This window comes from Zootoca vivipara, chromosome 12 (genome assembly GCF_965207765.1).
Source record: "Zootoca vivipara chromosome 12, rZooViv2.hap1.1, whole genome shotgun sequence".
Classification (NCBI taxonomy): domain Eukaryota; kingdom Metazoa; phylum Chordata; class Lepidosauria; order Squamata; family Lacertidae; genus Zootoca; species Zootoca vivipara.
In genome coordinates, this window is record NC_142595.1 from 16,694,540 (window position 1) to 16,703,842 (window position 9,303).

Sequence of the window (9,303 nt, forward strand, 5' to 3'; positions counted from 1 at the left end):
CATGGGAGAAGATTGGGAGCCCCATTATCAGTACAAAAGCAACAGGCACGCCTCAAGGTTTTCCGCATGCACGCATTCAGAAACGTAGCACCCTCTTCCATTTAAGCCCTCGCCATGTTGCATGCGCTTGTTATGGCAGCCGCTGTGCACAAGCCGATTGCAGATGTTATATAAACGCACAGAGACACTCCAGTACATGCCGCCATACCCAAAACTTGCGCAAATTGCATAGTTTCCTCACTGACATACATGCCTGCCTTCCATCATGTACAAACATACCCACTGATAACAAAATGCTCACCCGTGTGACACACAAGGGCAACACACACACACACCATTTTTGGAAAACACACAACATCCCTTTTATAAGTATACATGGAAACACTCATCGGTCCCCACATACATCCTTTAAAAAGTTATCGGGATTTCATTTTTCGGGTTTCTCATCTTCTTCCTTCAACCCCCACCTGAAACCCATAGGAGCTCTGGATTCAAGAGTTCCATCTCACCAAGGTACTTCAAAACCCCATACAGCCATTTCCCTCAGAACAGAAAACCTCTTTCTTCACCCTCAGTTGGGAAGCCAGCCCCCTGCTTCCCAACACTCTCACACACAAACTCAACTGTAGCAGTCCACACTAGCAAGCGTGAGGGTTGCTCCCAGATTGATAAATGATAAACACACACACCCAAAATGGCTGCCCTCCTTGTCCCAATGCACAGTAACATGGAAGTAAAGGATCCTTTCAGACCTAAGATGAGGAAATTTGGGGGAGGAAAGAGCAGGGGTTGAATTATGGACACAATCAGGAAAACGTTTGACGGAGCAAAAGTAAGCATGGGGTAAGGGAATCACACGATAGCAACATTTTGAGCAGAAATGAAGCGTGGGATTTGAGGTTATACAACAGTTCACTTCCTCAAACATATATCCCCCCACCCCGAGGATCTCAGGGGCAGCAATGTCTCCCCCAGTCCTAGTCCCTTAAAAGAGTTTATCCACAGGATTGAGCTCCATTCTCGCCTTTGTCCCAAGTGTAGTTGCTTCTAGAGAATCCACAATCCGTTGCAAGGTGCTTCGATCCACAACATATTTGGATGTGTTCAAGTACCAACAAAAAATTCTACCCCGAAACAGTTGCTTTCTCCCGGAAATTCTCTGGTAAGTTTTTTGCCAATATTCCACTCCCTTGCCCAGATAACATAGATTGTTTTTATACACAGTAGTCATTAACATAATTAACATAACCATAATTACCTGGAATCCTCTGGTTCTGAAAACTACAATCGGGCAGAACAGAGCAGAACTTGACGGTAAACAATCAGTGCCTGGCAATATCCGGGTCAGTACCAGTTGCTTGCTTAGTTAGTTAAGAACAAAGTGGGTTCGATCCATCTGCAACGAAAGAGAACATTTGTGAACTGGGGAGAGAAAGCAATATTCTCAAGGGCTGTCATCCTGCACGTTGCTTAAGTGCCATGAACCGATGGGATTTCACTGGGCTGCATCTCAAGCCTCTGCCCATACCCAACCTGGGCTTCATGTTGGCTGGAAGAAAGAAAAGGGAAATTGTCCACACACACACACACACCACACCCCAAGAAGGAACTCTACCAAGCCGTCTCAGAGTTCGGGAATCGATGGGTGCTTTGTGCTGCCTCTGTGCTAGGAGATGAGAAAAGCAGTTCGAGAAAAAACAGCTTAATCCCACTCTTGCCCCCAGACCTACCACCCTCTTCCCCTGCCTCTCCTTTGCCCTGGTACCAAGAGCCAAGTTCCTACCTCACATGGAAGGTTGCAGGCGTAATTTCCCCAAACCTTCCCTTTGTTCCCCACCTGTCCAGTTTTAGTTTCCCTTCCCAGCTTGGGCACCCCAGAATTCAAAGCTTCTTTTCGCAGTACCTGAATATAGCAGGATACCCCCTTTGGGTATGTGACTATGACACACCCTTTGTCTAGGCAGTGCCCACCACGTTGCGCCCACTTCCTTCTTCCCCCTTCCACCCAGTGGGCCAGGCTACACCCCACCACCGAAACCTATTAGTTTCCACCCCTTCCGTTCCTTACCCTCGCATGGTGTCAAGCACCCCCTCAAATGCCCCTCTTTCCTCCGTGGCTACTTTTAGAAGGTCTCACCCCGGCCTTTGGTCTGTCGCCGTCCAGTTTACATGGCCTCCCAACGGCGGGTTTTTATTATGCCTCTCCTTCTCCAGTGCCTAATGCCCATATACCCACACGCTCTTGTTTTGGCGCTGAGAATGGCTTTTGGGCGGGCGTTGTACAGGAATAAATATCATTCCTGGGCACTGAGACGGGGGGGGGTTGGTTTGGAGGATAGGGATGCGCCAAGGGGGGGGGAGAGAGATGCAATGCTGCTGTGACATTTGTGCTAAGTTGTCGTGTCAGATTTGAACTTAATTCCCTCCAATGGATCGGGGGTGGGGGGTGGGAGAGAGCAAGAGAGAGAGAAGTCCCCAGCTATCCGACCATGCGCCGTTGCTTGCAGAAATCATAGAGAAGGAGCCTGTCATAGCCGGTCAGGGCTACGGGGGATGGGGGGAGAGGGGGGAAAATGGGACAGGCGGCATAGAGAGAGAGAGAGGCGCGAGCTCCACCTTCTAGTCAAAGGCTGCAGGGGTGGAAAAAATGAGAAGCCAGGAATCATTGCTCCCAGCCCCCTTTCATCTTAGGCCATCAGCCTCTGAGCACCCCAGAGCCCAAGTTCACACAGGCCCCGCTAACTCCAGCCAAATTACAGGGATAGGTGGCTCTGTCTATTTCCAGCCAGCGTCAGACTCACACGTGTTGTTTGTTCGTATTAAGCCTCTCCTCTCCCGTTCCCGCAATCTGTGAATTTTTTTAATCCGTACGAAAATTCAATAGTATTGAAAATACATAAATAGATACATATTTCATCGCAAAATGTTTGTCGAAATGCATACATTGGCTCCCAACACACACATCTGTTAATGCAGTTGGCCCTAAAATACACATTTTTATATGGTTTCTGAGCCGAAAACTGAATCGCAAAATTTGGGGCAGGGCGAAAAAGCCAAAGGGTAACTGTTTTCCGATTCATGTACTAGCTGCAAATTAAGTCCGTTTGCTTAAAAATGTGGACTGAGCAATATTCTCCTCTGTACTGAATTGCCACATAAGCCCCCGATAATCCACTCTCACTGATAACCTAAGAATCTTTGTTCCCCACTTCTCATACTCAAGTCCTCTAAAGCAGGGGTGAGGAACCTCAGACATGGGGCATCCAGGCCTCTCTGTTTCCCTAAGATGCTCCCTAAGCTACGTCCCAGCCTTGCTTCACACCCTCCTTGAGTTTTTTTGCCTGGCTGGAATATGCCCTTAAGTTTGATCATGACTCTTGGTTGCCAGAATACATAGGCCCATGAGAGTATGTGTAGAAATTACCTACTGCATAAAGCCAGACTAAAGAAACATTCAATGTCATTCCCAGAGAAACCAGGAGTGTTGATTCCCAGCCCTGCAAATGCCCTGATCTTCATTCAGACAACCAACAAGCTAGACCAGATTCCATTTCGGCCAGAGACCCAAGGGAAGATTTTGCTCTCATTCTACTCTTCCATCCATAAATCTTAGTCCCAAATCAAAGCTGGGAACAGAAGGAACGAATCCTTAGGGCCTTAGGAGAACAGTGAAGGCTACTGGATTTGATTGGGGCCTTAGGAGAACAGTGAAGGCTACTGGATTTGATTGAGAAGAGCCAGAGATCCATGACGTAGCCTAAGGGAGACGATAGGCAGGTAAGCTCGGTGGGGGAGGGATTCAAGATGAAAGACAGAAATTGCGGGTCAAGCAGCAGCAACAGATCACAACTAATTAGCCTGAGCAAAAGGGAGGAAGTGAATGGGAAGGGGGAAATCAGGTCAGGACTGAACACCCCGAGAGAAAGAAAAAGCCGTGCTAAATCAGACCTAATGTGTAGCATCCGACTTCCATAAAATGATCTACCAGATGCCTCTGGGAAGCCTGTAAATAGGAACCTCCTCACTGCTCCCTCTAGAAACTAGAATTCAGTGGCATTCTGAAGATGGACATTCCAAATATCTATGAGAACATAAGAGCAGTCCTGTTGGATCAGGCCGAAAGCCCATCTTTTTCTTACAGCTACTACCAGTAATATTCAGAGCCATACTGTCTCCAACAGCGAAGATAGTACATACAGTAGCTATCATGGCTGGTAGCCATCCATTTTGACTAACAATCACTGGTGTTAAACAAAGCAAGCAAGAAGAGAGGCAAAGCAGGTTGGGTCAGAGAGCATTGGGTCAGAACCTACCAACTTGCAACGAAAGAACAGAAACAGCAATCCAGTTGGGTCAAGGCTGGAAAATTTGTGAGAGGCGAAAGGAAGGCAGGACAGCCTACAGCAGGGTTTCCCAAGCTTGGGTCTCCGGCTGTTGTTGGACTATAACTGCCATCATACTTAGCCAACGGGACCAGTGATCAGGGATGATGGGAATTGTAGTAAAAAAAAAACAGCTGAAAAACCTGGCCTACAGGGAAAGGGTTGGTTTGGGAAACGAGCCAAAGAAGAAGAAAAGAGTAGGCAATTAGGACAGGACTCTGGTAGGGATGCGGGAGCAATCTGACTTTGTACTTTAATGAGAAACTACCGATTTCATATACAGTGGTGCCTCGCTTAACGAATGCCCTGCTTAACGAAATTTCCGCTTAACGAAAGGTTTTTTCTAGTGCAGGTTGCCTCGCTAGACGAATTCGTTTTATGAAAAATTCGTCTAGCAAATCGCGGTTTCCCATAGGAATGCATTGAAATTCAATTAATGCGTTCCTATGGGCAAAAAAATAATAAAAAAAATTCAATGCATTCCTATGGGATTCACTAGACGAATTTTTCGTTATAAGAAAAGACCCGTGGAATGAATTAAATTCGTCTAGCGAGGCACCACTGTATCTCAAACTAGTACATGAACCACAACAGAACTATCCTTCAAAACCTCCCTTTCTTGCAAATATCCAAGAAAAATGCCTTGAAAATAACCCATCAATGGTTCTTGACTCCAGTCCGCTTTGTACATATAACTGGAGTCGGCTCCCCTATTTGTTGGTGAGAACGCAATAAAAGAGGGACTTATTGGTGCACATGGTGGTCTTGCAAACATGTACACAAATTTTGGAAAGAGGTAATGAAGGACGATTTTGGAATAATAGGTGTACCATTGACTTTAACCTCCAAGCTGTGTCTTTTATCAATTTTTGATCAGTCAAATATGGACTTCATAAGGAAACAACTTATAATTCTTCTATTAACAGCTGCTTGTCTGACAGTAACACAGGACTGGAAGGAATCTTCGGGGTTTTTCTTTAGCTATTTGGTTCAATACAGTAATGTTTATTATTTTTTCTGAGAAGTTGACATAGTTAAGGCTATCTCATGGTGCCTTCATTTAGTGGCCTCCATTTAGTGGCCATGTATTATATGACAAGCCAATTACAGGGATGGCAAATCCCAATGAAATATGGCTTTATTTGCTGCTCATAACATTTGCTTTGCATTATTTCTGTATCAGGTCAATTTTTGTTGTAGAATATAATTCACGGTGTGCTTTATGAGATAATGTTTGTGAACCCTGTTGCTTTTGTACAGTTGGTTTCCCCTCCCTCTTCTTTTTTTTATTTTATTTCATATTTTAAACTGGATAGTGACTTTAACTTCATCATAAAACCTTAAAAAATGAAAATGAAAATTGCACTTCTCCAAATTTTGTGTTAAACCTCCTTAACCAAATCGTACAAAAATGCATATATTAGGGGGAAGATGTGCACAAACTTGTGCATGTTGGAGAAAATAACACAAAAATGCATTAGGGAAAGTTGCAAAAATGTGTAAATTAGTCAAAGCTTGGCACAAAAATGTGTGCATTGGGATAAATTTGCACTAAATTCGAATTAATTTTCATAAGTGTCAGGGGATTTTGCGGCTACTCTCGAGTAAAGACGCTCCAATATGCTCTGTCTTTAAGAGCTTTATTGTGCATACTATTTACAGTGCAGAGACATCAGAAAACATGACGGCCTAGTCTGATTCAGAACCCGGCAATGGCGTTTGTCTGCTTTTGCGCCAGCATAATAGTCTGGGAAACCCAAAACGCCGCCCCCTTGCCCTACCTCTGGGTGCATGACCCAACGTGGGCGCCGGAAGGGGCTGCGTTCCTTCTCCCGTCCTTTGGCTGGAGTGTTGCTGAGGCTCCGACACCTTGCTGTGCTGTCCTTCCTCCTCTGGCCAGCTGGGTCGGTGCCGAGGCTCTGATACGTCTTGGAGCCCCCTCTCCATTCCGCTCCATTCCTAATTCCCTCCTCCTGACCCGCTGCTTGCGCTGTCACTGGGCGAAGTGCTGGTCAGGATGACTGGGGGAGGGTCCCTGTAGGGAGTCCCCCTGACAATAAGGATTAAAAAATGATATTTGCAGATTCCTATGGAAATGTGAGGAACTGAAATTAAAACGGGATAAATGAGAAACCGATAAAGTGAAGTTGACAGATTTATCCATCCCTAATCGGGAACAGAACAAAAGGACCCAGTAGCCCCAAACCAGCAATAATGGTAGTGATGGGTTAAGACCAAAGAACCTACAAGAGAGAAAAGAAAGTCAGGAGATGGTCCAAACATCAGGCATGGTCCAAACAGCCCAAGTGGGAGAAGAGACCTTGTAATTCCCATTAGCACTGGGTCAGAATTTAATGATGAACCCTGTGGGGACAAATGGAAAGAATATGCCTAAGAGCTACAGAGAGAACCACAAAGAAGCAATAATCTCCCTAAAACTGATCAGCGGTAAGGAAAGTGGGGGACATCGTGGCATGTTATTTGGGAAGGAAGAGCACAAACAACGAAGACTTTTCAACAGGAATGCTTGCTGTATATTGAAACAAAAACAAAACGGGTGAGATGCAAATGATGGCTATTCTCAGCACGGTGTTTATTTATTACATCCAAATCCCCCACCTTCCCTGAAAAATGCTCAAGGCGGCTCTCCGTTCCACCATTTTATCCTCAGAAAAAACCCTGTGAGAGGTAGGTTAAGCCGAGAGACACTGGCTGGCCCAAGGTCAACCAGCGGGCTTTACGGCTGAGTAGGGGATTTGAACCCAAGTCTCCTAGGTCCTAATCCAACAGCCTAACCTAGGCATCCCCAAACTGCGGCCCTCCAGATGTTTTGGCCTACAACTCCCATGATCCCTAGCTAACAGGACCAGTGGTCAGGGAAGATGGGAATTGTAGTCCAAAACATCTGGAGGGCCGAAGTTTGGGGATGCCTGGCCTAACCACTATGCCACGCTTGTTTTAAAACAGGATATTTGATATGACCATATATGATTTAAAGGTACAATGTAGCTAGGGACTTTATGCAAATGATTCTTTTAAAATATGTATTTTAAAGTTTTGGTATGAAATAATAATAATAATAATAATAATAATAATAATAATAATAGGAAGAAGAAGAAGAAGCCGCACGACTGAACAACAATGAAGAGGGCTCATCAGAGCGGATGGTTTTGGGTGGCGGAAAACAACAGTGTCCTGGGGTCAGGACCGAGAAGTCCAAATGAGAGAATGCAGTTATCACATCAGGACCAAGCAGAGAAAAAGAGAAAGAGAGCATCCTGGGCATTTTGGCAGAGACCATCACTGTGAGGCTAAAACTGAGGGAGCCAAAAAAAGAAAAGAAAATCGGGGCTCTCTAGCAATCCAAAGGGATTGCACAGCGTAACTGGAAGCATCTCTGTGAAGAGGAGGGGGAGGGCTGTCCACATGGCGGCCCGGGGAGTCGGAAGGGTGGGAGGGGGGGGCGAGCTAAGTACAAATTTCTGTTGCTGCGACACGCCGTCAATTAAAAATGCAAAGCAGATTGACTCATGTGTGAAGGGGGCCTGGGGGGAGCCAGGGACTGTCAGGCCCGATCTATCTGCCCGGCGACACACACGATTGTAGGGTGGGTGGGTGGGTGGAAGTGGCATGGGGAAGGGGTGGGCGAGATGATGCCTGGAGGGAACGGATTGCCGAGGAAGTCTGGAGCACAGAGTCCTTAGCGCTTCTGCTCCTTCTGCACGCACCGCCGCCACCCCCTTGAGAAATGCAAAAGGAAGCCATCTCCAAATCTATCGGGGCCTGGGCTCCCCGAGTCCCAAAGATTTCTTTGGGTCCAGTTACAGGCTGTGGAGACCTCAGGGCCCCTTCCGGTGCTGCCTAGGCACCCATACTTGGCTCTGCAGAATATATCCCTCCCCCCCCCCACCGATAAGCCTCAGCCTGCCCCCACGGTGAATTGGGGGAGCCCACACACCCCCTGCCTTGACTCCCTGTCTGTCCTTCGCTGCTCTCCCTTGCCCCCTCCCCTCAGCTCCTTCGCTTCCGATTATCTCCTGCCACTGACAGGGCCCTGATTTCGTTAATTGCGACTTTAAGGTGGTTCTGTTCAAAGGCATGCCTTTTTACCCCGCCTAATGCATCTGAAGGCTGCCCCAGAAATAGCAGTTTGGATGGTGTGTGTGTGTGTGTGTGTGTGTGTGTGTGGATTTGGGTAGCAGAAGACCCTCAGCCACATCCCTTGAGGCCAGAGGGAGAGAGAGAGAAGGAGTTTTTAACAGTAGCCAGTGATTCCCGTAGGTTCAGAAACATGAAACGAGAGTCACAACTAGTTTGGGTGGGTGTGTGTGTGTGTGTGTGTGTGTGTGTGTGTGTGTGTGACATACTGTGAGGGCCAGACAGGAAAAAGGAGGGCCACAAGGCTGAAAGGCAGCAAACAGGCCTTCTTCCGGGAAATCTGGTAGAGAACGGAGCCTGGAAATATTTCCTCGCGTTGCTTCCACAACGCCGCCCCCCCCCTCCCCACGTCAAGGAACCTCCAAGCAGAGGCCAATGCAAGGTGGCACCCATTGCTTGCTGTCACAAGGCCTGAGCCCTCCCCCCAAACCAGATCCTTAGCACGTGTCACTTCGATGTGAGGCAGGGGCTGGGCTGGGGCGATCCAGCGCGGCGGAGCGAGCTGCCGCTGCCCTCCCCCAACCATCTCTCAGGGTCCTCCTGGAGAGTGGGGTGTGTGTGTCGGGGTGCCAGGCACGTCAGATCAAAGGGATTGGAAAATACATCTCTCCCCACCCCCCACCCCCCGAGGCTTTCTCTACCGTTCTGCTAGTGTGCCCCTCTCCCAGTTGAGTTGTAGCCCAAAACAACAGGAGGCCTGCAGTTTGGGCAAAGGCCACTCTAACTGGAGCCATGGCTGTCCGAAATTTCTCGCCACGTTACT